This window comes from Hyperolius riggenbachi, chromosome 4 (genome assembly GCF_040937935.1).
Source record: "Hyperolius riggenbachi isolate aHypRig1 chromosome 4, aHypRig1.pri, whole genome shotgun sequence".
In the NCBI taxonomy this organism is placed as follows: domain Eukaryota; kingdom Metazoa; phylum Chordata; class Amphibia; order Anura; family Hyperoliidae; genus Hyperolius; species Hyperolius riggenbachi.
In genome coordinates, this window is record NC_090649.1 from 24,476,384 (window position 1) to 24,504,381 (window position 27,998).

At 46.6% G+C, this 27,998-nt stretch overlaps 37 non-coding genes across 37 annotated transcripts; all 37 read left to right on the forward strand.

Annotated features, from left to right (window-relative positions):
* The first annotated feature begins 9 nt into the window (after positions 1-9).
* TRNAY-GUA (transfer RNA tyrosine (anticodon GUA)) lies at positions 10-108 on the forward strand. Its single transcript has 2 exons — positions 10-46; positions 73-108. It is a non-coding gene; the product is annotated as a tRNA-Tyr (tRNA).
* A 918-nt stretch (positions 109-1,026) lies between these two features.
* TRNAY-GUA (transfer RNA tyrosine (anticodon GUA)) lies at positions 1,027-1,125 on the forward strand. Its single transcript has 2 exons — positions 1,027-1,063; positions 1,090-1,125. It is a non-coding gene; the product is annotated as a tRNA-Tyr (tRNA).
* Positions 1,126-1,864: 739 nt separating this feature from the next.
* TRNAA-AGC (transfer RNA alanine (anticodon AGC)) lies at positions 1,865-1,937 on the forward strand. The gene has a single exon. It is a non-coding gene; the product is annotated as a tRNA-Ala (tRNA).
* Positions 1,938-2,880: 943 nt separating this feature from the next.
* Positions 2,881-2,953, forward strand: TRNAA-AGC (transfer RNA alanine (anticodon AGC)). Its single transcript has one exon. It is a non-coding gene; the product is annotated as a tRNA-Ala (tRNA).
* Positions 2,954-3,059: 106 nt separating this feature from the next.
* On the forward strand, positions 3,060-3,158 carry TRNAY-GUA (transfer RNA tyrosine (anticodon GUA)). The gene is made up of 2 exons: positions 3,060-3,096; positions 3,123-3,158. It is a non-coding gene; the product is annotated as a tRNA-Tyr (tRNA).
* A 739-nt stretch (positions 3,159-3,897) lies between these two features.
* TRNAA-AGC (transfer RNA alanine (anticodon AGC)) lies at positions 3,898-3,970 on the forward strand. The gene has a single exon. It is a non-coding gene; the product is annotated as a tRNA-Ala (tRNA).
* Positions 3,971-4,076: 106 nt separating this feature from the next.
* Positions 4,077-4,175, forward strand: TRNAY-GUA (transfer RNA tyrosine (anticodon GUA)). Its single transcript has 2 exons — positions 4,077-4,113; positions 4,140-4,175. It is a non-coding gene; the product is annotated as a tRNA-Tyr (tRNA).
* Positions 4,176-5,093: 918 nt separating this feature from the next.
* On the forward strand, positions 5,094-5,192 carry TRNAY-GUA (transfer RNA tyrosine (anticodon GUA)). The gene is made up of 2 exons: positions 5,094-5,130; positions 5,157-5,192. It is a non-coding gene; the product is annotated as a tRNA-Tyr (tRNA).
* Positions 5,193-6,110: 918 nt separating this feature from the next.
* Positions 6,111-6,209, forward strand: TRNAY-GUA (transfer RNA tyrosine (anticodon GUA)). Its single transcript has 2 exons — positions 6,111-6,147; positions 6,174-6,209. It is a non-coding gene; the product is annotated as a tRNA-Tyr (tRNA).
* Positions 6,210-7,127: 918 nt separating this feature from the next.
* On the forward strand, positions 7,128-7,226 carry TRNAY-GUA (transfer RNA tyrosine (anticodon GUA)). Its single transcript has 2 exons — positions 7,128-7,164; positions 7,191-7,226. It is a non-coding gene; the product is annotated as a tRNA-Tyr (tRNA).
* A 740-nt stretch (positions 7,227-7,966) lies between these two features.
* TRNAA-AGC (transfer RNA alanine (anticodon AGC)) lies at positions 7,967-8,039 on the forward strand. The gene has a single exon. It is a non-coding gene; the product is annotated as a tRNA-Ala (tRNA).
* A 943-nt stretch (positions 8,040-8,982) lies between these two features.
* Positions 8,983-9,055, forward strand: TRNAA-UGC (transfer RNA alanine (anticodon UGC)). Its single transcript has one exon. It is a non-coding gene; the product is annotated as a tRNA-Ala (tRNA).
* Positions 9,056-9,587: 532 nt separating this feature from the next.
* TRNAY-GUA (transfer RNA tyrosine (anticodon GUA)) lies at positions 9,588-9,686 on the forward strand. Its single transcript has 2 exons — positions 9,588-9,624; positions 9,651-9,686. It is a non-coding gene; the product is annotated as a tRNA-Tyr (tRNA).
* Positions 9,687-10,425: 739 nt separating this feature from the next.
* TRNAA-AGC (transfer RNA alanine (anticodon AGC)) lies at positions 10,426-10,498 on the forward strand. The gene has a single exon. It is a non-coding gene; the product is annotated as a tRNA-Ala (tRNA).
* Positions 10,499-10,604: 106 nt separating this feature from the next.
* Positions 10,605-10,703, forward strand: TRNAY-GUA (transfer RNA tyrosine (anticodon GUA)). Its single transcript has 2 exons — positions 10,605-10,641; positions 10,668-10,703. It is a non-coding gene; the product is annotated as a tRNA-Tyr (tRNA).
* Positions 10,704-11,621: 918 nt separating this feature from the next.
* Positions 11,622-11,720, forward strand: TRNAY-GUA (transfer RNA tyrosine (anticodon GUA)). Its single transcript has 2 exons — positions 11,622-11,658; positions 11,685-11,720. It is a non-coding gene; the product is annotated as a tRNA-Tyr (tRNA).
* A 739-nt stretch (positions 11,721-12,459) lies between these two features.
* On the forward strand, positions 12,460-12,532 carry TRNAA-AGC (transfer RNA alanine (anticodon AGC)). The gene has a single exon. It is a non-coding gene; the product is annotated as a tRNA-Ala (tRNA).
* A 944-nt stretch (positions 12,533-13,476) lies between these two features.
* On the forward strand, positions 13,477-13,549 carry TRNAA-AGC (transfer RNA alanine (anticodon AGC)). Its single transcript has one exon. It is a non-coding gene; the product is annotated as a tRNA-Ala (tRNA).
* Positions 13,550-13,655: 106 nt separating this feature from the next.
* TRNAY-GUA (transfer RNA tyrosine (anticodon GUA)) lies at positions 13,656-13,754 on the forward strand. Its single transcript has 2 exons — positions 13,656-13,692; positions 13,719-13,754. It is a non-coding gene; the product is annotated as a tRNA-Tyr (tRNA).
* A 739-nt stretch (positions 13,755-14,493) lies between these two features.
* On the forward strand, positions 14,494-14,566 carry TRNAA-AGC (transfer RNA alanine (anticodon AGC)). The gene has a single exon. It is a non-coding gene; the product is annotated as a tRNA-Ala (tRNA).
* A 106-nt stretch (positions 14,567-14,672) lies between these two features.
* On the forward strand, positions 14,673-14,771 carry TRNAY-GUA (transfer RNA tyrosine (anticodon GUA)). The gene is made up of 2 exons: positions 14,673-14,709; positions 14,736-14,771. It is a non-coding gene; the product is annotated as a tRNA-Tyr (tRNA).
* Positions 14,772-16,705: 1,934 nt separating this feature from the next.
* TRNAY-GUA (transfer RNA tyrosine (anticodon GUA)) lies at positions 16,706-16,804 on the forward strand. The gene is made up of 2 exons: positions 16,706-16,742; positions 16,769-16,804. It is a non-coding gene; the product is annotated as a tRNA-Tyr (tRNA).
* Positions 16,805-18,738: 1,934 nt separating this feature from the next.
* Positions 18,739-18,837, forward strand: TRNAY-GUA (transfer RNA tyrosine (anticodon GUA)). The gene is made up of 2 exons: positions 18,739-18,775; positions 18,802-18,837. It is a non-coding gene; the product is annotated as a tRNA-Tyr (tRNA).
* Positions 18,838-19,756: 919 nt separating this feature from the next.
* TRNAY-GUA (transfer RNA tyrosine (anticodon GUA)) lies at positions 19,757-19,855 on the forward strand. Its single transcript has 2 exons — positions 19,757-19,793; positions 19,820-19,855. It is a non-coding gene; the product is annotated as a tRNA-Tyr (tRNA).
* A 918-nt stretch (positions 19,856-20,773) lies between these two features.
* On the forward strand, positions 20,774-20,872 carry TRNAY-GUA (transfer RNA tyrosine (anticodon GUA)). The gene is made up of 2 exons: positions 20,774-20,810; positions 20,837-20,872. It is a non-coding gene; the product is annotated as a tRNA-Tyr (tRNA).
* A 738-nt stretch (positions 20,873-21,610) lies between these two features.
* On the forward strand, positions 21,611-21,683 carry TRNAA-AGC (transfer RNA alanine (anticodon AGC)). The gene has a single exon. It is a non-coding gene; the product is annotated as a tRNA-Ala (tRNA).
* A 106-nt stretch (positions 21,684-21,789) lies between these two features.
* On the forward strand, positions 21,790-21,888 carry TRNAY-GUA (transfer RNA tyrosine (anticodon GUA)). The gene is made up of 2 exons: positions 21,790-21,826; positions 21,853-21,888. It is a non-coding gene; the product is annotated as a tRNA-Tyr (tRNA).
* A 739-nt stretch (positions 21,889-22,627) lies between these two features.
* Positions 22,628-22,700, forward strand: TRNAA-AGC (transfer RNA alanine (anticodon AGC)). The gene has a single exon. It is a non-coding gene; the product is annotated as a tRNA-Ala (tRNA).
* Positions 22,701-23,643: 943 nt separating this feature from the next.
* On the forward strand, positions 23,644-23,716 carry TRNAA-AGC (transfer RNA alanine (anticodon AGC)). The gene has a single exon. It is a non-coding gene; the product is annotated as a tRNA-Ala (tRNA).
* A 106-nt stretch (positions 23,717-23,822) lies between these two features.
* On the forward strand, positions 23,823-23,921 carry TRNAY-GUA (transfer RNA tyrosine (anticodon GUA)). Its single transcript has 2 exons — positions 23,823-23,859; positions 23,886-23,921. It is a non-coding gene; the product is annotated as a tRNA-Tyr (tRNA).
* Positions 23,922-24,660: 739 nt separating this feature from the next.
* Positions 24,661-24,733, forward strand: TRNAA-AGC (transfer RNA alanine (anticodon AGC)). The gene has a single exon. It is a non-coding gene; the product is annotated as a tRNA-Ala (tRNA).
* A 106-nt stretch (positions 24,734-24,839) lies between these two features.
* On the forward strand, positions 24,840-24,938 carry TRNAY-GUA (transfer RNA tyrosine (anticodon GUA)). Its single transcript has 2 exons — positions 24,840-24,876; positions 24,903-24,938. It is a non-coding gene; the product is annotated as a tRNA-Tyr (tRNA).
* Positions 24,939-25,676: 738 nt separating this feature from the next.
* Positions 25,677-25,749, forward strand: TRNAA-AGC (transfer RNA alanine (anticodon AGC)). Its single transcript has one exon. It is a non-coding gene; the product is annotated as a tRNA-Ala (tRNA).
* A 106-nt stretch (positions 25,750-25,855) lies between these two features.
* On the forward strand, positions 25,856-25,954 carry TRNAY-GUA (transfer RNA tyrosine (anticodon GUA)). Its single transcript has 2 exons — positions 25,856-25,892; positions 25,919-25,954. It is a non-coding gene; the product is annotated as a tRNA-Tyr (tRNA).
* A 739-nt stretch (positions 25,955-26,693) lies between these two features.
* On the forward strand, positions 26,694-26,766 carry TRNAA-AGC (transfer RNA alanine (anticodon AGC)). The gene has a single exon. It is a non-coding gene; the product is annotated as a tRNA-Ala (tRNA).
* Positions 26,767-27,709: 943 nt separating this feature from the next.
* On the forward strand, positions 27,710-27,782 carry TRNAA-AGC (transfer RNA alanine (anticodon AGC)). Its single transcript has one exon. It is a non-coding gene; the product is annotated as a tRNA-Ala (tRNA).
* Positions 27,783-27,888: 106 nt separating this feature from the next.
* On the forward strand, positions 27,889-27,987 carry TRNAY-GUA (transfer RNA tyrosine (anticodon GUA)). The gene is made up of 2 exons: positions 27,889-27,925; positions 27,952-27,987. It is a non-coding gene; the product is annotated as a tRNA-Tyr (tRNA).
* The last annotated feature ends 11 nt before the right edge of the window (positions 27,988-27,998 follow it).

Here is a 27,998-nt window from a genome sequence, read left to right on the forward strand (position 1 = left end):
CTGGGGTATCCTTCGATAGCTCAGCTGGTAGAGCGGAGGACTGTAGATTGACAAAATGTTGAGAAAACTGTAATCCTTAGGTCACTGGTTCGATTCCGGCTCGAAGGAACTTTTACGTCACGTTGATAACACACCGTCTTTCTTGTTGACCCTTTCCCGTTTGCATCCCATGATACAACAGCGTCTTCCTTACTCCACCGCTTTAGTGGAAAACGGCCCACATCTCTGGCAAACCATTTTTGGGCTTCTACCTGCCAGGGTAATTACCTATTACTGTTACCCTGACTCAATTAAAAAAGGGGAGTCGGGCAGCTTGCTAGAAAGAGTTACAGAGTTCACCTTGGTAGGGTTGAGGATCAAAGGCCAAAAAAGACTCTTGTGGGGTATCCTTTCATAGCTCAGTGGCCATCAAGTTCCCCCTTTTTAGCCTCACTGCACCTCAGTCCAGAGCACAAAAAAAAACAACAAGGGCAAGAGTGCCTATCTCCCACTTTCCATTCCATCTACTAGGTCATTGGAGAAGAACTAAAGTCAGTAGCGACCCTTATTGGCAGCAGCCCACTACTTTGTTTGAAGACAAAGTGCTTTGTATTTGACTTAATACCTCTAGCGACCCGTTTTGTCTGCTTCCACTTTTGGGAGTCTGATTACTTTTTACCGGTTGTATCACACCTTTCTAAAATTCCTACTTTTTGTTGACCCCTTGCTCAACACTCTGTGAAGACAAAAGAAATGTTGTAAAATACACAGTCCTCCATTCCAATGAAACTGTGTGGCGTTCCATCGTTAACTCTGACATCGCAGTTCCGCTCATCCGCCCGCGTCTCTTGCGCAGATGTGTATGGATGGGGGATTAGCTCAAATGGTAGAGCGCTCGCTTAGCATGCAAGAGGCAGCGGGATCGATGCCCGCATCCTCCACACACATGCTTTTCCATCTTGAACCCCAGAGACAAACACTCATTTTCTGCACCTTCCGCTCGCTAGGAAGTAGGATCAAAGGCTGGCAAAACCTTAGCTGGGGTATCCTTCGATAGCTCAGCTGGTAGAGCGGAGGACTGTAGATTGACAAAATGTTGAGAAAACTGTAATCCTTAGGTCGCTGGTTCGATTCCGGCTCGAAGGAACTTTTACGTCACGTTGATAACACACCGTCTTTCTTGTTGACCCTTTCCCGTTTGCATCCCATGATACAACAGCGTCTTCCTTACTCCACCGCTTTAGTGGAAAACGGCCCACATCTCTGGCAAACCATTTTTGGGCTTCTACCTGCCAGGGTAATTACCTATTACTGTTACCCTGACTCAATTAAAAAAGGGGAGTCGGGCAGCTTGCTAGAAAGAGTTACAGAGTTCAGCTGGGTAGGGTTGAGGATCAAAGGCCAAAAAAGACTCTTGTGGGGTATCCTTTCATAGCTCAGTGGCCATCAAGTTCCCCCTTTTTAGCCTCACTGCACCTCAGTCCAGAGCACAAAAAAAAAGCAACAAGGGCAAGAGTGCTTTCTCCCACTTTCCATTCCATCTACTAGGTCATTGGAGAAGAACTAAAGTCAGTAGCGACCCTTATTGGCAGCAGCCCACTACTTTGTTTGAAGACAAAGTGCTTTGTATTTGACTTAATACCTCTAGCGACCCGTTTTGTCTGCTTCCACTTTTGGGAGTCTGATTACTTTTTACCGGTTGTATCACACCTTTCTAAAATTCCTACTTTTTGTTGACCCCTTGCTCAACACTCTGTGAAGACAAAAGAAATGTTGTAAAATACACAGTCCTCCATTCCAATGAAACTGTGTGGCGTTCCATCGTTAACTCTGACATCGCAGTTCCGCTCATCCGCCCGCGTCTCTTGCGCAGATGTGTATAGATGGGGGATTAGCTCAAATGGTAGAGCGCTCGCTTAGCATGCGAGAGGTAGCGGGATCGATGCCCGCATCCTCCACACACATGCTTTTCCATCTTGAACCCCAGAGACAAACACTCATTTTCTGCACCTTCCGCTCGCTAGGAATGAGGATCAAAGGCTGGCAAAACCTTAGCTGGGGTATCCTTCAATAGCTCAGCTGGTAGAGCGGAAGACTGTAGATTGACAAAATGTTGAGAAAACTGTAATCCTTAGGTCGCTGGTTCGATTCCGGCTCGAAGGAACTTTTACGTCACGTTGATAACACACCGTCTTTCTTGTTGACCCTTTCCCGTTTGCATCCCATGATACAACAGCGTCTTCCTTACTCCACCGCTTTAGTGGAAAACGGCCCACATCTCTGGCAAACCATTTTTGGGCTTCTACCTGCCAGGGTAATTACCTATTACTGTTACCCTGACTCAATTAAAAAAGGGGAGTCGGGCAGCTTGCTAGAAAGAGTTACAGAGTTCAGCTGGGTAGGGTTGAGGATCAAAGGCCAAAAAAGACTCTTGTGGGGTATCCTTTCATAGCTCAGTGGCCATCAAGTTCCCCCTTTTTAGCCTCACTGCACCTCAGTCCAGAGCACAAAAAAAAGCAACAAGGGCAAGAGTGCTATCTCCCACTTTCCATTTCATCTACTAGGGCATTGGAGAAGAACTAAAGTCAGTAGCGACCCTTATTGGCAGCAGCCCACTACTTTGTTTGAAGACAAAGTGCTTTGTATTTGACTTAATACCTCTAGCGACCCGTTTTGTCTGCTTCCACTTTTGGGAGTCTGATTACTTTTTACCGGTTGTATCACACCTTTCTAAAATTCCTACTTTTTGTTGACCCCTTGCTCAACACTCTGTGAAGACAAAAGAAATGTTGTAAAATACACAGTCCTCCATTCCAATGAAACTGTGTGGTGTTCCATCGTTAACTCTGACATCGCAGTTCCGCTCATCCGCCCGCGTCTCTTGCGCAGATGTGTATAGATGGGGGATTAGCTCAAATGGTAGAGCGCTCGCTTAGCATGCGAGAGGTTGCGGGATCGATGCCCGCATCCTCCACACACATGCTTTTCCATCTTGAACCCCAGAGACAAACACTCATTTTCTGCACCTTCCGCTCGCAAGGAATGAGGATCAAAGGCTGGCAAAACCTTAGCTGGGGTATCCTTCGATAGCTCAGCTGGTAGAGCGGAGGACTGTAGATTGACAAAATGTTGAGAAAACTGTAATCCTTAGGTCGCTGGTTCGATTCCGGCTCGAAGGAACTTTTACGTCACGTTGATAACACACCGTCTTTCTTGTTGACCCTTTCCCGTTTGCATCCCATGATACAACAGCGTCTTCCTTACTCCACCGCTTTAGTGGAAAACGGCCCACATCTCTGGCAAACCATTTTTGGGCTTCTACCTGCCAGGGTAATTACCTATTACTGTTACCCTGACTCAATTAAAAAAGGGGAGTCGGGCAGCTTGCTAGAAAGAGTTACAGAGTTCAGCTGGGTAGGGTTGAGGATCAAAGGCCAAAAAAGACTCTTGTGGGGTATCCTTTCATAGCTCAGTGGCCATCAAGTTCCCCCTTTTTAGCCTCACTGCACCTCAGTCCAGAGCACAAAAAAAAAGCAACAAGGGCAAGAGTGCTTTCTCCCACTTTCCATTCCATCTACTAGGTCATTGGAGAAGAACTAAAGTCAGTAGCGACCCTTATTGGCAGCAGCCCACTACTTTGTTTGAAGACAAAGTGCTTTGTATTTGACTTAATACCTCTAGCGACCCGTTTTGTCTGCTTCCACTTTTGGGAGTCTGATTACTTTTTACCGGTTGTATCACACCTTTCTAAAATTCCTACTTTTTGTTGACCCCTTGCTCAACACTCTGTGAAGACAAAAGAAATGTTGTAAAATACACAGTCCTCCATTCCAATGAAACTGTGTGGCGTTCCATCGTTAACTCTGACATCGCAGTTCCGCTCATCCGCCCGCGTCTCTTGCGCAGATGTCTATAGATGGGGGATTAGCTCAAATGGTAGAGCGCTCGCTTAGCATGCGAGAGGTAGCGGGATCGATGCCCGCATCCTCCACACACATGCTTTTCCATCTTGAACCCCAGAGACAAACACTCATTTTCTGCACCTTCCGCTTGCTAGGAATGAGGATCAAAGGCTGGCAAAACCTTAGCTGGGGTATCCTTCGATAGCTCAGCTGGTAGAGCGGAGGACTGTAGATTGACAAAATGTTGAAAAAACTGTAATCCTTAGGTCGCTGGTTCGATTCCGGCTCGAAGGAACTTTTACGTCACGTTGATAACACACCGTCTTACTTGTTGACCCTTTCCCGTTTGCATCCCATGATACAACAGCGTCTTCCTTACTCCACCGCTTTAGTGGAAAACGGCCCACATCTCTGGCAAACCATTTTTGGGCTTCTACCTGCCAGGGTAATTACCTATTACTGTTACCCTGACTCAATTAAAAAAGGGGAGTCGGGCAGCTTGCTAGAAAGAGTTACAGAGTTCAGCTGGGTAGGGTTGAGGATCAAAGGCCAAAAAAGACTCTTGTGGGGTATCCTTTCATAGCTCAGTGGCCATCAAGTTCCCCCTTTTTAGCCTCACTGCACCTCAGTCCAGAGCACAAAAAAAAAGCAACAAGGGCAAGAGTGCTTTCTCCCACTTTCCATTCCATCTACTAGGTCATTGGAGAAGAACTAAAGTCAGTAGCGACCCTTATTGGCAGCAGCCCACTACTTTGTTTGAAGACAAAGTGCTTTGTATTTGACTTAATACCTCTAGCGACCCGTTTTGTCTGCTTCCACTTTTGGGAGTCTGATTACTTTTTACCGGTTGTATCACACCTTTCTAAAATTCCTACTTTTTGTTGACCCCTTGCTCAACACTCTGTGAAGACAAAAGAAATGTTGTAAAATACACAGTCCTCCATTCCAATGAAACTGTGTGGCGTTCCATCGTTAACTCTGACATCGCAGTTCCGCTCATCCGCCCGCGTCTCTTGCGCAGATGTGTATAGATGGGGGATTAGCTCAAATGGTAGAGCGCTCGCTTAGCATGCGAGAGGTAGCAGGATCGATGCCCGCATCCTCCACACACATGCTTTTCCATCTTGAACCCCAGAGACAAACACTCATTTTCTGCACCTTCCGCTCGCTAGGAATGAGGATCAAAGGCTGGCAAAACCTTAGCTGGGGTATCCTTCGATAGCTCAGCTGGTAGAGCGGAGGACTGTAGATTGACAAAATGTTGAGAAAACTGTAATCCTTAGGTCGCTGGTTCGATTCCGGCTCGAAGGAACTTTTACGTCACGTTGATAACACACCGTCTTTCTTGTTGACCCTTTCCCGTTTGCATCCCATGATACAACAGCGTCTTCCTTACTCCACCGCTTTAGTGGAAAACGCCCCACATCTCTGGCAAACCATTTTTGGGCTTCTACCTGCCAGGGTAATTACCTATTACTGTTACCCTGTCTCAATTAAAAAAGGGGAGTCGGGCAGCTTGCTAGAAAGAGTTACAGAGTTCACCTGGGTAGGGTTGAGGATCAAAGGCCAAAAAAGACTCTTGTGGGGTATCCTTTCATAGCTCAGTGGCCATCAAGTTCCCCCTTTTTAGCCTCACTGCACCTCAGTCCAGAGCACAAAAAAAAAGCAACAAGGGCAAGAGTGCTATCTCCCACTTTCCATTCCATCTACTAGGTCATTGGAGAAGAACTAAAGTCAGTAGCGACCCTTATTGGCAGCAGCCCACTACTTTGTTTGAAGACAAAGTGCTTTGTATTTGACTTAATACCTCTAGCGACCCGTTTTGTCTGCTTCCACTTTTGGGAGTCTGATTACTTTTTACCGGTTGTATCACACCTTTCTAAAATTCCTACTTTTTGTTGACCCCTTGCTCAACACTCTGTGAAGACAAAAGAAATGTTGTAAAATACACAGTCCTCCATTCCAATGAAACTGTGTGGCGTTCCATCGTTAACTCTGACATCGCAGTTCCGCTCATCCGCCCGCGTCTCTTGCGCAGATGTGTATAGATGGGGGATTAGCTCAAATGGTAGAGCGCTCGCTTAGCATGCGAGAGGTAGCGGGATTGATGCCCGCATCCTCCACACACATGCTTTTCCATCTTGAACCCCAGAGACAAACACTCATTTTCTGCACCTTCCGCTCGCTAGGAATGAGGATCAAAGGCTGGCAAAACCTTAGCTGGGGTATCCTTCGATAGCTCAGCTGGTAGAGCGGAGGACTGTAGATTGACAAAATGTTGAGAAAACTGTAATCCTTAGGTCGCTGGTTCGATTCCGGCTCGAAGGAACTTTTACGTCACGTTGATAACACACCGTCTTTCTTGTTGACCCTTTCCCGTTTGCATCCCATGATACAACAGCGTCTTCCTTACTCCACCGCTTTAGTGGAAAACGGCCCACATCTCTGGCAAACCATTTTTGGGCTTCTACCTGCCAGGGTAATTACCTATTACTGTTACCCTGACTCAATTAAAAAAGGGGAGTCGGGCAGCTTGCTAGAAAGAGTTACAGAGTTCAGCTGGGTAGGGTTGAGGATCAAAGGCCAAAAAAGACTCTTGTGGGGTATCCTTTCATAGCTCAGTGGCCATCAAGTTCCCCCTTTTTAGCCTCACTGCACCTCAGTCCAGAGCACACAAAAAAAGCAACAAGGGCAAGAGTGCTTTCTCCCACTTTCCATTCCATCTACTAGGTCATTGGAGAAGAACTAAAGTCAGTAGCGACCCTTATTGGCAGCAGCCCACTACTTTGTTTGAAGACAAAGTGCTTTGTATTTGACTTAATACCTCTAGCGACCCGTTTTGTCTGCTTCCACTTTTGGGAGTCTGATTACTTTTTACCGGTTGTATCACACCTTTCTAAAATTCCTACTTTTTGTTGACCCCTTGCTCAACACTCTGTGAAGACAAAAGAAATGTTGTAAAATACACAGTCCTCCATTCCAATGAAACTGTGTGGCGTTCCATCGTTAACTCTGACATCGCAGTTCCGCTCATCCGCCCGCGTCTCTTGCGCAGATGTGTATAGATGGGGGATTAGCTCAAATGGTAGAGCGCTCGCTTAGCATGCGAGAGGTAGCGAGATCGATGCCCGCATCCTCCACACACATGCTTTTCCATCTTGAACCCCAGAGACAAACACTCATTTTCTGCACCTTCCGCTCGCTAGGAATGAGGATCAAAGGCTGGCAAAACCTTAGCTGGGGTATCCTTCGATAGCTCAGCTGGTAGAGCGGAGGACTGTAGATTGACAAAATGTTGAGAAAACTGTAATCCTTAGGTCACTGGTTCGATTCCGGCTCGAAGGAACTTTTACGTCACGTTGATAACACACCGTCTTTCTTGTTGACCCTTTCCCGTTTGCATCCCATGATACAACAGCGTCTTCCTTACTCCACCGCTTTAGTGGAAAATGGCCCACATCTCTGGCAAACCATTTTTGGGCTTCTACCTGCCAGGGTAATTACCTATTACTGTTACCCTGACTCAATTAAAAAAGGGGAGTCGGGCAGCTTGCTAGAAAGAGTTACAGAGTTCAGCTGGGTAGGGTTGAGGATCAAAGGCCAAAAAAGACTCTTGTGGGGTATCCTTTCATAGCTCAGTGGCCATCAAGTTCCCCCTTTTTAGCCTCACTGCACCTCAGTCCAGAGCACAAAAAAAAAAGCAACAAGGGCAAGAGTGCTTTCTCCCACTTTCCATTCCATCTACTAGGTCATTGGAGAAGAACTAAAGTCAGTAGCGACCCTTATTGGCAGCAGCCCACTACTTTGTTTGAAGACAAAGTGCTTTGTATTTGACTTAATACCTCTAGCGACCTGTTTTGTCTGCTTCCACTTTTGGGAGTCTGATTACTTTTTACCGGTTGTATCACACCTTTCTAAAATTCCTACTTTTTGTTGACCCCTTGCTCAACACTCTGTGAAGACAAAAGAAATGTTGTAAAATACACAGTCCTCCATTCCAATGAAACTGTGTGGCGTTCCATCGTTAACTCTGACATCGCAGTTCCGCTCATCCACCCGCGTCTCTTGCGCAGATGTGTATAGATGGGGGATTAGCTCAAATGGTAGAGCGCTCGCTTAGCATGCGAGAGGTAGCGGGATCGATGCCCGCATCCTCCACACACATGCTTTTCCATCTTGAACCCCAGAGACAAACACTCATTTTCTGCACCTTCCGCTCGCTAGGAATGAGGATCAAAGGCTGGCAAAACCTTAGCTGGGGTATCCTTCGATAGCTCAGCTGGTACAGCGGAGGACTGTAGATTGACAAAATGTTGAGAAAACTGTAATCCTTAGGTCGCTGGTTCGATTCCGGCTCAAAGGAACTTTTACGTCACGTTGATAACACACCGTCTTTCTTGTTGACCCTTTCCCGTTTGCATCCCATGATACAACAGCGTCTTCCTTACTCCACCGCTTTAGTGGAAAACGGCCCACATCTCTGGCAAACCATTTTTGGGCTTCTACCAGCCAGGGTAATTACCTATTACTGTTACCCTGACTCAATTAAAAAAGGGGAGTCGGGCAGCTTGCTAGAAAGAGTTACAGAGTTCAGCTGGGTAGGGTTGAGGATCAAAGGCCAAAAAAGACTCTTGTGGGGTATCCTTTCATAGCTCAGTGGCCATCAAGTTCCCCCTTTTTAGCCTCACTGCACCTCAGTCCAGAGCACAAAAAAAAGCAACAAGGGCAAGAGTGCTTTCTCCCACTTTCCATTCCATCTACTAGGTCATTGGAGAAGAACTAAAGTCAGTAGCGACCCTTATTGGCAGCAGCCCACTACTTTGTTTGAAGACAAAGTGCTTTGTATTTGACTTAATACCTCTAGCGACCCGTTTTGTCTGCTTCCACTTTTGGGAGTCTGATTACTTTTTACCGGTTGTATCACACCTTTCTAAAATTCCTACTTTTTGTTGACCCCTTGCTCAACACTCTGTGAAGACAAAAGAAATGTTGTAAAATACACAGTCCTCCATTCCAATGAAACTGTGTGGCGTTCCATCGTTAACTCTGACATCGCAGTTCCGCTCATCCGCCTGCGTCTCTTGCGCAGATGTGTATAGATGGGGGATTAGCTCAAATGGTAGAGCGCTCGCTTTGCATGCGAGAGGTAGCGGGATCGATGCCCGCATCCTCCACACACATGCTTTTCCATCTTGAACCCCAGAGACAAACACTCATTTTGGCCTAGTGCACACCGGAGCGTTTCCGCTGCGGTTTGCGATCTGCTTGCGGGTGCGGATCCGCTAGGGTAATGTATTTCAATGGGCTGGTGCACACCAGAGCGGGAGGCGTTTTGCAGAAACGCATACTCCCGGGCTGCTGCAGATTTTGGATTGCGGATGCGTTTCTGCCTCAATGTTAAGTATAGGAAAACCGCAAACCGCTCTGAAAAACGGCACTTCAGAGCGGTTTGCCTGGCGTTTTTTGTTACAGTAGCTGTTCAGTAACAGCTTTACTGTAACAATACATGAAATCTACTACACCAAAACCGCTACACAAAACCGCAAAACGCTAGCTGAAACGCTACAGAAAAAGAAGAAAAAGCGTTTCAAAATCTGCTAGCATTTTGCGGATCTGCTAGCGGTTTTTGGTGTGCACCAGGCCTTTCTGCACCTTCCGCTCGCTAGGAATGAGGATCAAAGGCTGGCAAAACCTTAGCTGGGGTATCCTTCGATAGCTCAGCTGGTAGAGCGGAGGACTGTAGATTGACAAAATGTTGAGAAAACTGTAATCCTTAGGTCGCTGGTTCGATTCCGGCTCGAAGGAACTTTTACGTCACGTTGATAACACACCGTCTTTCTTGTTGACCCTTTCCCGTTTGCATCCCATGATACAACAGCGTCTTCCTTACTCCACCGCTTTAGTGGAAAACGGCCCACATCTCTGGCAAACCATTTTTGGGCTTCTACCTGCCAGGGTAATTACCTATTACTGTTACCCTGACTCAATTAAAAAAGGGGAGTCGGGCAGCTTGCTAGAAAGAGTTACAGAGTTCAGCTGGGTAGGGTTGAGGATCAAAGGCCAAAAAAGACTCTTGTGGGGTATCCTTTCATAGCTCAGTGGCCATCAAGTTCCCCCTTTTTAGCCTCACTGCACCTCAGTCCAGAGCACACAAAAAAAGCAACAAGGGCAAGAGTGCTTTCTCCCACTTTCCATTCCATCTACTAGGTCATTGGAGAAGAACTAAAGTCAGTAGCGACCCTTATTGGCAGCAGCCCACTACTTTGTTTGAAGACAAAGTGCTTTGTATTTGACTTAATACCTCTAGCGACCCGTTTTGTCTGCTTCCACTTTTGGGAGTCTGATTACTTTTTACCGGTTGTATCACACCTTTCTAAAATTCCTACTTTTTGTTGACCCCTTGCTCAACACTCTGTGAAGACAAAAGAAATGTTGTAAAATACACAGTCCTCCATTCCAATGAAACTGTGTGGCGTTCCATCGTTAACTCTGACATCGCAGTTCCGCTCATCCGCCCGCGTCTCTTGCACAGATGTGTATAGATGGGGGATTAGCTCAAATGGTAGAGCGCTCGCTTAGCATGCGAGAGGTAGCGGGATCGATGCCCGCATCCTCCACACACATGCTTTTCCATCTTGAACCCCAGAGACAAACACTCATTTTCTGCACCTTCCGCTCGCTAGGAATGAGGATCAAAGGCTGGCAAAACCTTAGCTGGGGTATCCTTCGATAGCTCAGCTGGTAGAGCGGAGGACTGTAGATTGACAAAATGTTGAGAAAACTGTAATCCTTAGGTCGCTGGTTCGATTCCGGCTCGAAGGTACTTTTACGTCACGTTGATAACACACCGTCTTTCTTGTTGACCCTTTCCCGTTTGCATCCCATGATACAACAGCGTCTTCCTTACTCCACCGCTTTAGTGGAAAACGCCCCACATCTCTGGCAAACCATTTTTGGGCTTCTACCTGCCAGGGTAATTACCTATTACTGTTACCCTGACTCAATTAAAAAAGGGGAGTCGGGCAGCTTGCTAGAAAGAGTTACAGAGTTCACCTGGGTAGGGTTGAGGATCAAAGGCCAAAAAAGACTCTTGTGGGGTATCCTTTCATAGCTCAGTGGCCATCAAGTTCCCCCTTTTTAGCCTCACTGCACCTCAGTCCAGAGCACAAAAAAAAAGCAACAAGGGCAAGAGTGCTATCTCCCACTTTCCATTCCATCTACTAGGTCATTGGAGAAGAACTAAAGTCAGTAGCGACCCTTATTGGCAGCAGCCCACTACTTTGTTTGAAGACAAAGTGCTTTGTATTTGACTTAATACCTCTAGCGACCCGTTTTGTCTGCTTCCACTTTTGGGAGTCTGATTACTTTTTACCGGTTGTATCACACCTTTCTAAAATTCCTACTTTTTGTTGACCCCTTGCTCAACACTCTGTGAAGACAAAAGAAATGTTGTAAAATACACAGTCCTCCATTCCAATGAAACTGTGTGGCGTTCCATCGTTAACTCTGACATCGCAGTTCCGCTCATCCGCCCGCGTCTCTTGCGCAGATGTGTATAGATGGGGGATTAGCTCAAATGGTAGAGCGCTCGCTTAGCATGCGAGAGGTAGCGGGATTGATGCCCGCATCCTCCACACACATGCTTTTCCATCTTGAACCCCAGAGACAAACACTCATTTTCTGCACCTTCCGCTCGCTAGGAATGAGGATCAAAGGCTGGCAAAACCTTAGCTGGGGTATCCTTCGATAGCTCAGCTGGTAGAGCGGAGGACTGTAGATTGACAAAATGTTGAGAAAACTGTAATCCTTAGGTCGCTGGTTCGATTCCGGCTCGAAGGAACTTTTACGTCACGTTGATAACACACCGTCTTTCTTGTTGACCCTTTCCCGTTTGCATCCCATGATACAACAGCGTCTTCCTTACTCCACCGCTTTAGTGGAAAACGGCCCACATCTCTGGCAAACCATTTTTGGGCTTCTACCTGCCAGGGTAATTACCTATTACTGTTACCCTGACTCAATTAAAAAAGGGGAGTCGGGCAGCTTGCTAGAAAGAGTTACAGAGTTCAGCTGGGTAGGGTTGAGGATCAAAGGCCAAAAAAGACTCTTGTGGGGTATCCTTTCATAGCTCAGTGGCCATCAAGTTCCCCCTTTTTAGCCTCACTGCACCTCAGTCCAGAGCACACAAAAAAAGCAACAAGGGCAAGAGTGCTTTCTCCCACTTTCCATTCCATCTACTAGGTCATTGGAGAAGAACTAAAGTCAGTAGCGACCCTTATTGGCAGCAGCCCACTACTTTGTTTGAAGACAAAGTGCTTTGTATTTGACTTAATACCTCTAGCGACCCGTTTTGTCTGCTTCCACTTTTGGGAGTCTGATTACTTTTTACCGGTTGTATCACACCTTTCTAAAATTCCTACTTTTTGTTGACCCCTTGCTCAACACTCTGTGAAGACAAAAGAAATGTTGTAAAATACACAGTCCTCCATTCCAATGAAACTGTGTGGCGTTCCATCGTTAACTCTGACATCGCAGTTCCGCTCATCCACCCGCGTCTCTTGCACAGATGTGTATAGATGGGGGATTAGCTCAAATGGTAGAGCGCTCGCTTAGCATGCGAGAGGTAGCGGGATCGATGCCCGCATCCTCCACACACATGCTTTTCCATCTTGAACCCCAGAGACAAACACTCATTTTCTGCACCTTCCGCTCGCTAGGAATGAGGATCAAAGGCTGGCAAAACCTTAGCTGGGGTATCCTTCGATAGCTCAGCTGGTAGAGCGTGAGACTGTAGATTGACAAAATGTTGAGAAAACTGTAATCCTTAGGTCGCTGGTTCGATTCCGGCTCGAAGGAACTTTTACGTCACGTTGATAACACACCGTCTTTCTTGTTGACCCTTTCCCGTTTGCATCCCATGATACAACAGCGTCTTCCTTACTCCACCGCTTTAGTGGAAAACGGCCCACATCTCTGGCAAACCATTTTTGGGCTTCTACCTGCCAGGGTAATTACCTATTACTGTTACCCTGACTCAATTAAAAAAGGGGAGTCGGGCAGCTTGCTAGAAAGAGTTACAGAGTTCAGCTGGGTAGGGTTGAGGATCAAAGGCCAAAAAAGACTCTTGTGGGGTATCCTTTCATAGCTCAGTGGCCATCAAGTTCCCCCTTTTTAGCCTCACTGCACCTCAGTCCAGAGCACAAAAAAAAAGCAACAAGGGCAAGAGTGCTATCTCCCACTTTCCATTTCATCTACCAGGGCATTGGAGAAGAACTAAAGTCAGTAGCGACCCTTATTGGCAGCAGCCCACTACTTTGTTTGAAGACAAAGTGCTTTGTATTTGACTTAATACCTCTAGCGACCCGTTTTGTCTGCTTCCACTTTTGGGAGTCTGATTACTTTTTACCGGTTGTATCACACCTTTCTAAAATTCCTACTTTTTGTTGACCCCTTGCTCAACACTCTGTGAAGACAAAAGAAATGTTGTAAAATACACAGTCCTCCATTCCAATGAAACTGTGTGGCGTTCCATCGTTAACTCTGACATCGCAGTTCCGCTCATCCGCCCGCGTCTCTTGCGCAGATGTGTATAGATGGGGGATTAGCTCAAATGGTAGAGCGCTCGCTTAGCATGCGAGAGGTAGCGGGATCGATGCCCGCATCCTCCACACACATGCTTTTCCATCTTGAACCCCAGAGACAAACACTCATTTTCTGCACCTTCCGCTCGCTAGGAATGAGGATCAAAGGCTGGCAAAACCTTAGCTGGGGTATCCTTCGATAGCTCAGCTGGTAGAGCGGAGGACTGTAGATTGACAAAATGTTGAGAAAACTGAAATCCTTAGGTCGCTGGTTCGATTCCGGCTCGAAGGAACTTTTACGTCACGTTGATAACACACCGTCTTTCTTGTTGACCCTTTCCCGTTTGCATCCCATGATACAACAGCGTCTTCCTTACTCCACCGCTTTAGTGGAAAACGGCCCACATCTCTGGCAAACCATTTTTGGGCTTCTACCTGCCAGGGTAATTACCTATTACTGTTACCCTGACTCAATTAAAAAAGGGGAGTCGGGCAGCTTGCTAGAAAGAGTTACAGAGTTCAGCTGGGTAGGGTTGAGGATCAAAGGCCAAAAAAGACTCTTGTGGGGTATCCTTTCATAGCTCAGTGGCCATCAAGTTCCCCCTTTTTAGCCTCACTGCACCTCAGTCCAGAGCACAAAAAAAAAGCAACAAGGGCAAGAGTGCTATCTCCCACTTTCCATTTCATCTACCAGGGCATTGGAGAAGAACTAAAGTCAGTAGCGACCCTTATTGGCAGCAGCCCACTACTTTGTTTGAAGACAAAGTGCTTTGTATTTGACTTAATACCTCTAGCGACCCGTTTTGTCTGCTTCCACTTTTGGGAGTCTGATTACTTTTTACCGGTTGTATCACACCTTTCTAAAATTCCTACTTTTTGTTGACCCCTTGCTCAACACTCTGTGAAGACAAAAGAAATGTTGTAAAATACACAGTCCTCCATTCCAATGAAACTGTGTGGCGTTCCATCGTTAACTCTGACATCGCAGTTCCGCTCATCCGCCCGCGTCTCTTGCGCAGATGTGTATAGATGGGGGATTAGCTCAAATGGTAGAGCGCTCGCTTAGCATGCGAGAGGTAGCGGGATCGATGCCCGCATCCTCCACACACATGCTTTTCCATCTTGAACCCCAGAGACAAACACTCATTTTCTGCACCTTCCGCTCGCTAGGAATGAGGATCAAAGGCTGGCAAAACCTTAGCTGGGGTATCCTTCGATAGCTCAGCTGGTAGAGCGGAGGACTGTAGATTGACAAAATGTTGAGAAAACTGTAATCCTTAGGTCGCTGGTTCGATTCCGGCTCGAAGGAACTTTTACGTCACGTTGATAACACACCGTCTTTCTTGTTGACCCTTTCCCGTTTGCATCCCATGATACAACAGCGTCTTCCTTACTCCACCGCTTTAGTGGAAAACGGCCCACATCTCTGGCAAACCATTTTTGGGCTTCTACCTGCCAGGGTAATTACCTATTACTGTTACCCTGACTCAATTAAAAAAGGGGAGTCGGGCAGCTTGCTAGAAAGAGTTACAGAGTTCAGCTGGGTAGGGTTGAGGATCAAAGGCCAAAAAAGACTCTTGTGGGGTATCCTTTCATAGCTCAGTGGCCATCAAGTTCCCCCTTTTTAGCCTCACTGCACCTCAGTCCAGAGCACAAAAAAAAAGCAACAAGGGCAAGAGTGCTTTCTCCCACTTTCCATTCCATCTACTAGGTCATTGGAGAAGAACTAAAGTCAGTAGCGACCCTTATTGGCAGCAGCCCACTACTTTGTTTGAAGACAAAGTGCTTTGTATTTGACTTAATACCTCTAGCGACCCGTTTTGTCTGCTTCCACTTTTGGGAGTCTGATTACTTTTTACCGGTTGTATCACACCTTTCTAAAATTCCTACTTTTTGTTGACCCCTTGCTCAACACTCTGTGAAGACAAAAGAAATGTTGTAAAATACACAGTCCTCCATTCCAATGAAACTGTGTGGCGTTCCATCGTTAACTCTGACATCGCAGTTCCGCTCATCCGCCCGTGTCTCTTGCGCAGATGTGTATAGATGGGGGATTAGCTCAAATGGTGGAGCGCTCGCTTAGCATGCGAGAGTTAGCGGGATCGATGCCCGCATCCTCCACACACATGCTTTTCCATCTTGAACCCCAGAGACAAACACTCATTTTCTGCACCTTCCGCTCGCTAGGAATGAGGATCAAAGGCTGGCAAAACCTTAGCTGGGGTATCCTTCGATAGCTCAGCTGGTAGAGCGTGAGACTGTAGATTGACAAAATGTTGAGAAAACTGTAATCCTTAGGTCGCTGGTTCGATTCCGGCTCGAAGGAACTTTTACGTCACGTTGATAACACACCGTCTTTCTTGTTGACCCTTTCCCGTTTGCATCCCATGATACAACAGCGTCTTCCTTACTCCACCGCTTTAGTGGAAAACGGCCCACATCTCTGGCAAACCATTTTTGGGCTTCTACCTGCCAGGGTAATTACCTATTACTGTTACCCTGACTCAATTAAAAAAGGGGAGTCGGGCAGCTTGCTAGAAAGAGTTACAGAGTTCAGCTGGGTAGGGTTGAGGATCAAAGGCCAAAAAAGACTCTTGTGGGGTATCCTTTCATAGCTCAGTGGCCATCAAGTTCCCCCTTTTTAGCCTCACTGCACCTCAGTCCAGAGCACAAAAAAAAGCAACAAGGGCAAGAGTGCTTTCTCCCACTTTCCATTCCATCTACTAGGTCATTGGAGAAGAACTAAAGTCAGTAGCGACCCTTATTGGCAGCAGCCCACTACTTTGTTTGAAGACAAAGTGCTTTGTATTTGACTTAATACCTCTAGCGACCCGTTTTGTCTGCTTCCACTTTTGGGAGTCTGATTACTTTTTACCGGTTGTATCACACCTTTCTAAAATTCCTACTTTTTGTTGACCCCTTGCTCAACACTCTGTGAAGACAAAAGAAATGTTGTAAAATACACAGTCCTCCATTCCAATGAAACTGTGTGGCGTTCCATCGTTAACTCTGACATCGCAGTTCCGCTCATCCGCCCGCGTCTCTTGCGCAGTTGTGTATAGATGGGGGATTAGCTCAAATGGTAGAGCGCTCGCTTAGCATGCGAGAGTTAGCGGGATCGATGCCCGCATCCTCCACACACATGCTTTTCCATCTTGAACCCCAGAGACAAACACTCATTTTCTGCACCTTCCGCTCGCTAGGAATGAGGATCAAAGGCTGGCAAAACCTTAGCTGGGGTATCCTTCGATAGCTCAGCTGGTAGAGCGGAGGACTGTAGATTGACAAAATGTTGAGAAAACTGTAATCCTTAGGTCGCTGGTTCGATTCCGGCTCGAAGGAACTTTTACGTCACGTTGATAACACACCGTCTTTCTTGTTGACCCTTTCCCGTTTGCATCCCATGATACAACAGCGTCTTCCTTACTCCACCGCTTTAGTGGAAAACGGCCCACATCTCTGGCAAACCATTTTTGGGCTTCTACCTGCCAGGGTAATTACCTATTACTGTTACCCTGACTCAATTAAAAAAGGGGAGTCGGGCAGCTTGCTAGAAAGAGTTACAGAGTTCAGCTGGGTAGGGTTGAGGATCAAAGGCCAAAAAAGACTCTTGTGGGGTATCCTTTCATAGCTCAGTGGCCATCAAGTTCCCCCTTTTTAGCCTCACTGCACCTCAGTCCAGAGCACAAAAAAAAAGCAACAAGGGCAAGAGTGCTTTCTCCCACTTTCCATTCCATCTACTAGGTCATTGGAGAAGAACTAAAGTCAGTAGCGACCCTTATTGGCAGCAGCCCACTACTTTGTTTGAAGACAAAGTGCTTTGTATTTGACTTAATACCTCTAGCGACCCGTTTTGTCTGCTTCCACTTTTGGGAGTCTGATTACTTTTTACCGGTTGTATCACACCTTTCTAAAATTCCTACTTTTTGTTGACCCCTTGCTCAACACTCTGTGAAGACAAAAGAAATGTTGTAAAATACACAGTCCTCCATTCCAATGAAACTGTGTGGCGTTCCATCGTTAACTCTGACATCGCAGTTCCGCTCATCCGCCCGCGTCTCTTGCGCAGATGTGTATAGATGGGGGATTAGCTCAAATGGTGGAGCGCTCGCTTAGCATGCGAGAGTTAGCGGGATCGATGCCCGCATCCTCCACACACATGCTTTTCCATCTTGAACCCCAGAGACAAACACTCATTTTCTGCACCTTCCGCTCGCTAGGAATGAGGATCAAAGGCTGGCAAAACCTTAGCTGGGGTATCCTTCGATAGCTCAGCTGGTAGAGCGTGAGACTGTAGATTGACAAAATGTTGAGAAAACTGTAATCCTTAGGTCGCTGGTTCGATTCCGGCTCGAAGGAACTTTTACGTCACGTTGATAACACACCGTCTTTCTTGTTGACCCTTTCCCGTTTGCATCCCATGATACAACAGCGTCTTCCTTACTCCACCGCTTTAGTGGAAAACGGCCCACATCTCTGGCAAACCATTTTTGGGCTTCTACCTGCCAGGGTAATTACCTATTACTGTTACCCTGACTCAATTAAAAAAGGGGAGTCGGGCAGCTTGCTAGAAAGAGTTACAGAGTTCAGCTGGGTAGGGTTGAGGATCAAAGGCCAAAAAAGACTCTTGTGGGGTATCCTTTCATAGCTCAGTGGCCATCAAGTTCCCCCTTTTTAGCCTCACTGCACCTCAGTCCAGAGCACAAAAAAAAGCAACAAGGGCAAGAGTGCTTTCTCCCACTTTCCATTCCATCTACTAGGTCATTGGAGAAGAACTAAAGTCAGTAGCGACCCTTATTGGCAGCAGCCCACTACTTTGTTTGAAGACAAAGTGCTTTGTATTTGACTTAATACCTCTAGCGACCCGTTTTGTCTGCTTCCACTTTTGGGAGTCTGATTACTTTTTACCGGTTGTATCACACCTTTCTAAAATTCCTACTTTTTGTTGACCCCTTGCTCAACACTCTGTGAAGACAAAAGAAATGTTGTAAAATACACAGTCCTCCATTCCAATGAAACTGTGTGGCGTTCCATCGTTAACTCTGACATCGCAGTTCCGCTCATCCGCCCGCGTCTCTTGCGCAGATGTGTATAGATGGGGGATTAGCTCAAATGGTAGAGCGCTCGCTTAGCATGCGAGAGGTAGCGGGATTGATGCCCGCATCCTCCACACACATGCTTTTCCATCTTGAACCCCAGAGACAAACACTCATTTTCTGCACCTTCCGCTCGCTAGGAATGAGGATCAAAGGCTGGCAAAACCTTAGCTGGGGTATCCTTCGATAGCTCAGCTGGTAGAGCGGAGGACTGTAGATTGACAAAATGTTGAGAAAACTGTAATCCTTAGGTCGCTGGTTCGATTCCGGCTCGAAGGAACTTTTACGTCACGTTGATAACACACCGTCTTTCTTGTTGACCCTTTCCCGTTTGCATCCCATGATACAACAGCGTCTTCCTTACTCCACCGCTTTAGTGGAAAACGGCCCACATCTCTGGCAAACCATTTTTGGGCTTCTACCTGCCAGGGTAATTACCTATTACTGTTACCCTGACTCAATTAAAAAAGGGGAGTCGGGCAGCTTGCTAGAAAGAGTTACAGAGTTCAGCTGGGTAGGGTTGAGGATCAAAGGCCAAAAAAGACTCTTGTGGGGTATCCTTTCATAGCTCAGTGGCCATCAAGTTCCCCCTTTTTAGCCTCACTGCACCTCAGTCCAGAGCACAAAAAAAAAAGCAACAAGGGCAAGAGTGCTATCTCCCACTTTCCATTCCATCTACTAGGTCATTGGAGAAGAACTAAAGTCAGTAGCGACCCTTATTGGCAGCAGCCCACTACTTTGTTTGAAGACAAAGTGCTTTGTATTTGACTTAATACCTCTAGCGACCCGTTTTGTCTGCTTCCACTTTTGGGAGTCTGATTACTTTTTACCGGTTGTATCACACCTTTCTAAAATTCCTACTTTTTGTTGACCCCTTGCTCAACACTCTGTGAAGACAAAAGAAATGTTGTAAAATACACAGTCCTCCATTCCAATGAAACTGTGTGGCGTTCCATCGTTAACTCTGACATCGCAGTTCCGCTCATCCGCCCGCGTCTCTTGCGCAGATGTGTATAGATGGGGGATTAGCTCAAATGGTAGAGCGCTCGCTTAGCATGCGAGAGGTAGCGGGATTGATGCCCGCATCCTCCACACACATGCTTTTCCATCTTGAACCCCAGAGACAAACACTCATTTTCTGCACCTTCCGCTCGCTAGGAATGAGGATCAAAGGCTGGCAAAACCTTAGCTGGGGTATCCTTCGATAGCTCAGCTGGTAGAGCGGAGGACTGTAGATTGACAAAATGTTGAGAAAACTGTAATCCTTAGGTCGCTGGTTCGATTCCGGCTCGAAGGAACTTTTACGTCACGTTGATAACACACCGTCTTTCTTGTTGACCCTTTCCCGTTTGCATCCCATGATACAACAGCGTCTTCCTTACTCCACCGCTTTAGTGGAAAACGGCCCACATCTCTGGCAAACCATTTTTGGGCTTCTACCTGCCAGGGTAATTACCTATTACTGTTACCCTGACTCAATTAAAAAAGGGGAGTCGGGCAGCTTGCTAGAAAGAGTTACAGAGTTCAGCTGGGTAGGGTTGAGGATCAAAGGCCAAAAAAGACTCTTGTGGGGTATCCTTTCATAGCTCAGTGGCCATCAAGTTCCCCCTTTTTAGCCTCACTGCACCTCAGTCCAGAGCACAAAAAAAAAGCAACAAGGGCAAGAGTGCTATCTCCCACTTTCCATTCCATCTACTAGGTCATTGGAGAAGAACTAAAGTCAGTAGCGACCCTTATTGGCAGCAGCCCACTACTTTGTTTGAAGACAAAGTGCTTTGTATTTGACTTAATACCTCTAGCGACCCGTTTTGTCTGCTTCCACTTTTGGGAGTCTGATTACTTTTTACCGGTTGTATCACACCTTTCTAAAATTCCTACTTTTTGTTGACCCCTTGCTCAACACTCTGTGAAGACAAAAGAAATGTTGTAAAATACACAGTCCTCCATTCCAATGAAACTGTGTGGCGTTCCATCGTTAACTCTGACATCGCAGTTCCGCTCATCCGCCCGCGTCTCTTGCGCAGATGTGTATAGATGGGGGATTAGCTCAAATGGTAGAGCGCTCGCTTAGCATGCGAGAGGTAGCGGGATTGATGCCCGCATCCTCCACACACATGCTTTTCCATCTTGAACCCCAGAGACAAACACTCATTTTCTGCACCTTCCGCTCGCTAGGAATGAGGATCAAAGGCTGGCAAAACCTTAGCTGGGGTATCCTTCGATAGCTCAGCTGGTAGAGCGGAGGACTGTAGATTGACAAAATGTTGAGAAAACTGTAATTCTTAGGTCGCTGGTTCGATTCCGGCTCGAAGGAACTTTTACGTCACATTGATAACACACCGTCTTTCTTGTTGACCCTTTCCCGTTTGCATCCCATGATACAACAGCGTCTTCCTTACTCCACCGCTTTAGTGGAAAACGGCCCACATCTCTGGCAAACCATTTTTGGGCTTCTACCTGCCAGGGTAATTACCTATTACTGTTACCCTGACTCAATTAAAAAAGGGGAGTCGGGCAGCTTGCTAGAAAGAGTTACAGAGTTCAGCTGGGTAGGGTTGAGGATCAAAGGCCAAAAAAGACTCTTGTGGGGTATCCTTTCATAGCTCAGTGGCCATCAAGTTCCCCATTTTTAGCCTCACTGCACCTCAGTCCAGAGCACAAAAAAAAGCAACAAGGGCAAGAGTGCTTTCTCCCACTTTCCATTCCATCTACTAGGTCATTGGAGAAGAACTAAAGTCAGTAGCGACCCTTATTGGCAGCAGCCCACTACTTTGTTTGAAGACAAAGTGCTTTGTATTTGACTTAATACCTCTAGCGACCCGTTTTGTCTGCTTCCACTTTTGGGAGTCTGATTACTTTTTACCGGTTGTATCACACCTTTCTAAAATTCCTACTTTTTGTTGACCCCTTGCTCAACACTCTGTGAAGACAAAAGAAATGTTGTAAAATACACAGTCCTCCATTCCAATGAAACTGTGTGGCGTTCCATCGTTAACTCTGACATCGCAGTTCCGCTCATCCGCCCGCGTCTCTTGCGCAGATGTGTATAGATGGGGGATTAGCTCAAATGGTAGAGCGCTCGCTTAGCATGCGAGAGGTAGCGGGATCGATGCCCGCATCCTCCACACACATGCTTTTCCACCTTGAACCCCAGAGACAAACACTCATTTTCTGCACCTTCCGCTCGCTAGGAATGAGGATCAAAGGCTGGCAAAAGCTTAGCTGGGGTATCCTTCGATAGCTCAGCTGGTAGAGCGGAGGACTGTAGATTGACAAAATGTTGAGAAAACTGTAATCCTTAGGTCGCTGGTTCGATTCCGGCTCGAAGGAAGTTTTACGTCACGTTGATAACACACCGTCTTTCTTGTTGACCCTTTCCCGTTTGCATCCCATGATACAACAGCGTCTTCCTTACTCCACCGCTTTAGTGGAAAACGGCCCACATCTCTGGCAAACCATTTTTGGGCTTCTACCTGCCAGGGTAATTACCTATTACTGTTACCCTGACTCAATTAAAAAAGGGGAGTCGGGCAGCTTGCTAGAAAGAGTTACAGAGTTCAGCTGGGTAGGGTTGAGGATCAAAGGCCAAAAAAGACTCTTGTGGGGTATCCTTTCATAGCTCAGTGGCCATCAAGTTCCCCCTTTTTAGCCTCACTGCACCTCAGTCCAGAGCACAAAAAAAAAGCAACAAGGGCAAGAGTGCTTTCTCCCACTTTCCATTCCATCTACTAGGTTATTGGAGAAGAACTAAAGTCAGTAGCGACCCTTATTGGCAGCAGCCCACTACTTTGTTTGAAGACAAAGTGCTTTGTATTTGACTTAATACCTCTAGCGACCTGTTTTGTCTGCTTCCACTTTTGGGAGTCTGATTACTTTTTACCGGTTGTATCACACCTTTCTAAAATTCCTACTTTTTGTTGACCCCTTGCTCAACACTCTGTGAAGACAAAAGAAATGTTGTAAAATACACAGTCCTCCATTCCAATGAAACTGTGTGGCGTTCCATCGTTAACTCTGACATCGCAGTTCCGCTCATCCACCCGCGTCTCTTGCGCAGATGTGTATAGATGGGGGATTAGCTCAAATGGTAGAGCGCTCGCTTAGCATGCGAGAGGTAGCGGGATCGATGCCCGCATCCTCCACACACATGCTTTTCCATCTTGAACCCCAGAGACAAATACTCATTTTCTGCACCTTCCGCTCGCTAGGAATGAGGATCAAAGGCTGGCAAAACCTTAGCTGGGGTATCCTTCGATAGCTCAGCTGGTAGAGCGGAGGACTGTAGATTGACAAAATGTTGAGAAAACTGTAATCCTTAGGTCGCTGGTTCGATTCCGGCTCAAAGGAACTTTTACGTCACGTTGATAACACACCGTCTTTCTTGTTGACCCTTTCCCGTTTGCATCCCATGATACAACAGCGTCTTCCTTACTCCACCGCTTTAGTGGAAAACGGCCCACATCTCTGGCAAACCATTTTTGGGCTTCTACCAGCCAGGGTAATTACCTATTACTGTTACCCTGACTCAATTAAAAAAGGGGAGTCGGGCAGCTTGCTAGAAAGAGTTACAGAGTTCAGCTGGGTAGGGTTGAGGATCAAAGGCTAAAAAAGACTCTTGTGGGGTATCCTTTCATAGCTCAGTGGCCATCAAGTTCCCCCTTTTTAGCCTCACTGCACCTCAGTCCAGAGCACAAAAAAAAGCAACAAGGGCAAGAGTGCTTTCTCCCACTTTCCATTCCATCTACTAGGTCATTGGAGAAGAACTAAAGTCAGTAGCGACCCTTATTGGCAGCAGCCCACTACTTTGTTTGAAGACAAAGTGCTTTGTATTTGACTTAATACCTCTAGCGACCCGTTTTGTCTGCTTCCACTTTTGGGAGTCTGATTACTTTTTACCGGTTGTATCACACCTTTCTAAAATTCCTACTTTTTGTTGACCCCTTGCTCAACACTCTGTGAAGACAAAAGAAATGTTGTAAAATACACAGTCCTCCATTCCAATGAAACTGTGTGGCGTTCCATCGTTAACTCTGACATCGCAGTTCCGCTCATCCGCCCGCGTCTCTTGCACAGATGTGTATAGATGGGGGATTAGCTCAAATGGTAGAGCGCTCGCTTAGCATGCGAGAGGTAGCGGGATCGATGCCCGCATCCTCCACACACATGCTTTTCCATCTTGAACCCCAGAGACAAACACTCATTTTCTGCACCTTCCGCTCGCTAGGAATGAGGATCAAAGGCTGGCAAAACCTTAGCTGAGGTATCCTTCGATAGCTCAGCTGGTAGAGCGGAGGACTGTAGATTGACAAAATGTTGAGAAAACTGTAATCCTTAGGTCGCTGGTTCGATTCCGGCTTGAAGGAACTTTTACGTCACGTTGATAACACACCGTCTTTCTTGTTGACCCTTTCCCGTTTGCATCCCATGATACAACAGCGTCTTCCTTACTCCACCGCTTTAGTGGAAAACGGCCCACATCTCTGGCAAACCATTTTTGGGCTTCTACCTGCCAGGGTAATTACCTATTACTGTTACCCTGACTCAATTAAAAAAGGGGAGTCGGGCAGCTTGCTAGAAAGAGTTACAGAGTTCAGCTGGGTAGGGTTGAGGATCAAAGGCCAAAAAAGACTCTTGTGGGGTATCCTTTCATAGCTCAGTGGCCATCAAGTTCCCCCTTTTTAGCCTCACTGCACCTCAGTCCAGAGCACAAAAAAAAAGCAACAAGGGCAAGAGTGCTTTCTCCCACTTTCCATTCCATCTACTAGGTCATTGGAGAAGAACTAAAGTCAGTAGCGACCCTTATTGGCAGCAGCCCACTACTTTGTTTGAAGACAAAGTGCTTTGTATTTGACTTAATACCTCTAGCGACCCGTTTTGTCTGCTTCCACTTTTGGGAGTCTGATTACTTTTTACCGGTTGTATCACACCTTTCTAAAATTCCTACTTTTTGTTGACCCCTTGCTCAACACTCTGTGAAGACAAAAGAAATGTTGTAAAATACACAGTCCTCCATTCCAATGAAACTGTGTGGCGTTCCATCGTTAACTCTGACATCGCAGTTCCGCTCATCCGCCCGCGTCTCTTGCGCAGATGTGTATAGATGGGGGATTAGCTCAAATGGTAGAGCGCTCGCTTAGCATGCGAGAGGTGGCGGGATCGATGCCCGCATCCTCCACACACATGCTTTTCCATCTTGAACCCCAGAGACAAACACTCATTTTCTGCACCTTCCGCTCGCTAGGAATGAGGATCAAAGGCTGGCAAAACCTTAGCTGGGGTATCCTTCGATAGCTCAGCTGGTAGAGCGGAGGACTGTAGATTGACAAAATGTTGAGAAAACTGTAATCCTTAGGTCGCTGGTTCGATTCCGGCTCGAAGGAAGTTTTACGTCACGTTGATAACACACCGTCTTTCTTGTTGACCCTTTCCCGTTTGCATCCCATGATACAACAGCGTCTTCCTTACTCCACCGCTTTAGTGGAAAACGGCCCACATCTCTGGCAAACCATTTTTGGGCTTCTACCTGCCAGGGTAATTACCTATTACTGTTACCCTGACTCAATTAAAAAAGGGGAGTCGGGCAGCTTGCTAGAAAGAGTTACAGAGTTCAGCTGGGTAGGGTTGAGGATCAAAGGCCAAAAAAGACTCTTGTGGGGTATCCTTTCATAGCTCAGTGGCCATCAAGTTCCCCATTTTTAGCCTCACTGCACCTCAGTCCAGAGCACAAAAAAAAGCAACAAGGGCAAGAGTGCTTTCTCCCACTTTCCATTCCATCTACTAGGTCATTGGAGAAGAACTAAAGTCAGTAGCGACCCTTATTGGCAGCAGCCCACTACTTTGTTTGAAGACAAAGTGCTTTGTATTTGACTTAATACCTCTAGCGACCCGTTTTGTCTGCTTCCACTTTTGGGAGTCTGATTACTTTTTACCGGTTGTATCACACCTTTCTAAAATTCCTACTTTTTGTTGACCCCTTGCTCAACACTCTGTGAAGACAAAAGAAATGTTGTAAAATACACAGTCCTCCATTCCAATGAAACTGTGTGGCGTTCCATCGTTAACTCTGACATCGCAGTTCCGCTCATCCGCCCGCGTCTCTTGCGCAGATGTGTATAGATGGGGGATTAGCTCAAATGGTAGAGCGCTCGCTTAGCATGCGAGAGGTAGCGGGATCGATGCCCGCATCCTCCACACACATGCTTTTCCACCTTGAACCCCAGAGACAAACACTCATTTTCTGCACCTTCCGCTCGCTAGGAATGAGGATCAAAGGCTGGCAAAAGCTTAGCTGGGGTATCCTTCGATAGCTCAGCTGGTAGAGCGGAGGACTGTAGATTGACAAAATGTTGAGAAAACTGTAATCCTTAGGTCGCTGGTTCGATTCCGGCTCGAAGGAAGTTTTACGTCACGTTGATAACACACCGTCTTTCTTGTTGACCCTTTCCCGTTTGCATCCCATGATACAACAGCGTCTTCCTTACTCCACCGCTTTAGTGGAAAACGGCCCACATCTCTGGCAAACCATTTTTGGGCTTCTACCTGCCAGGGTAATTACCTATTACTGTTACCCTGACTCAATTAAAAAAGGGGAGTCGGGCAGCTTGCTAGAAAGAGTTACAGAGTTCAGCTGGGTAGGGTTGAGGATCAAAGGCCAAAAAAGACTCTTGTGGGGTATCCTTTCATAGCTCAGTGGCCATCAAGTTCCCCCTTTTTAGCCTCACTGCACCTCAGTCCAGAGCACAAAAAAAAAGCAACAAGGGCAAGAGTGCTTTCTCCCACTTTCCATTCCATCTACTAGGTTATTGGAGAAGAACTAAAGTCAGTAGCGACCCTTATTGGCAGCAGCCCACTACTTTGTTTGAAGACAAAGTGCTTTGTATTTGACTTAATACCTCTAGCGACCTGTTTTGTCTGCTTCCACTTTTGGGAGTCTGATTACTTTTTACCGGTTGTATCACACCTTTCTAAAATTCCTACTTTTTGTTGACCCCTTGCTCAACACTCTGTGAAGACAAAAGAAATGTTGTAAAATACACAGTCCTCCATTCCAATGAAACTGTGTGGCGTTCCATCGTTAACTCTGACATCGCAGTTCCGCTCATCCACCCGCGTCTCTTGCGCAGATGTGTATAGATGGGGGATTAGCTCAAATGGTAGAGCGCTCGCTTAGCATGCGAGAGGTAGCGGGATCGATGCCCGCATCCTCCACACACATGCTTTTCCATCTTGAACCCCAGAGACAAATACTCATTTTCTGCACCTTCCGCTCGCTAGGAATGAGGATCAAAGGCTGGCAAAACCTTAGCTGGGGTATCCTTCGATAGCTCAGCTGGTAGAGCGGAGGACTGTAGATTGACAAAATGTTGAGAAAACTGTAATCCTTAGGTCGCTGGTTCGATTCCGGCTCAAAGGAACTTTTACGTCACGTTGATAACACACCGTCTTTCTTGTTGACCCTTTCCCGTTTGCATCCCATGATACAACAGCGTCTTCCTTACTCCACCGCTTTAGTGGAAAACGGCCCACATCTCTGGCAAACCATTTTTGGGCTTCTACCAGCCAGGGTAATTACCTATTACTGTTACCCTGACTCAATTAAAAAAGGGGAGTCGGGCAGCTTGCTAGAAAGAGTTACAGAGTTCAGCTGGGTAGGGTTGAGGATCAAAGGCTAAAAAAGACTCTTGTGGGGTATCCTTTCATAGCTCAGTGGCCATCAAGTTCCCCCTTTTTAGCCTCACTGCACCTCAGTCCAGAGCACAAAAAAAAGCAACAAGGGCAAGAGTGCTTTCTCCCACTTTCCATTCCATCTACTAGGTCATTGGAGAAGAACTAAAGTCAGTAGCGACCCTTATTGGCAGCAGCCCACTACTTTGTTTGAAGACAAAGTGCTTTGTATTTGACTTAATACCTCTAGCGACCCGTTTTGTCTGCTTCCACTTTTGGGAGTCTGATTACTTTTTACCGGTTGTATCACACCTTTCTAAAATTCCTACTTTTTGTTGACCCCTTGCTCAACACTCTGTGAAGACAAAAGAAATGTTGTAAAATACACAGTCCTCCATTCCAATGAAACTGTGTGGCGTTCCATCGTTAACTCTGACATCGCAGTTCCGCTCATCCGCCCGCGTCTCTTGCGCAGATGTGTATAGATGGGGGATTAGCTCAAATGGTAGAGCGCTCGCTTAGCATGCGAGAGGTGGCGGGATCGATGCCCGCATCCTCCACACACATGCTTTTCCATCTTGAACCCCAGAGACAAACACTCATTTTCTGCACCTTCCGCTCGCTAGGAATGAGGATCAAAGGCTGGCAAAACCTTAGCTGGGGTATCCTTCGATAGCTCAGCTGGTAGAGCGGAGGACTGTAGATTGACAAAATGTTGAGAAAACTGTAATCCTTAGGTCGCTGGTTCGATTCCGGCTCGAAGGAAGTTTTACGTC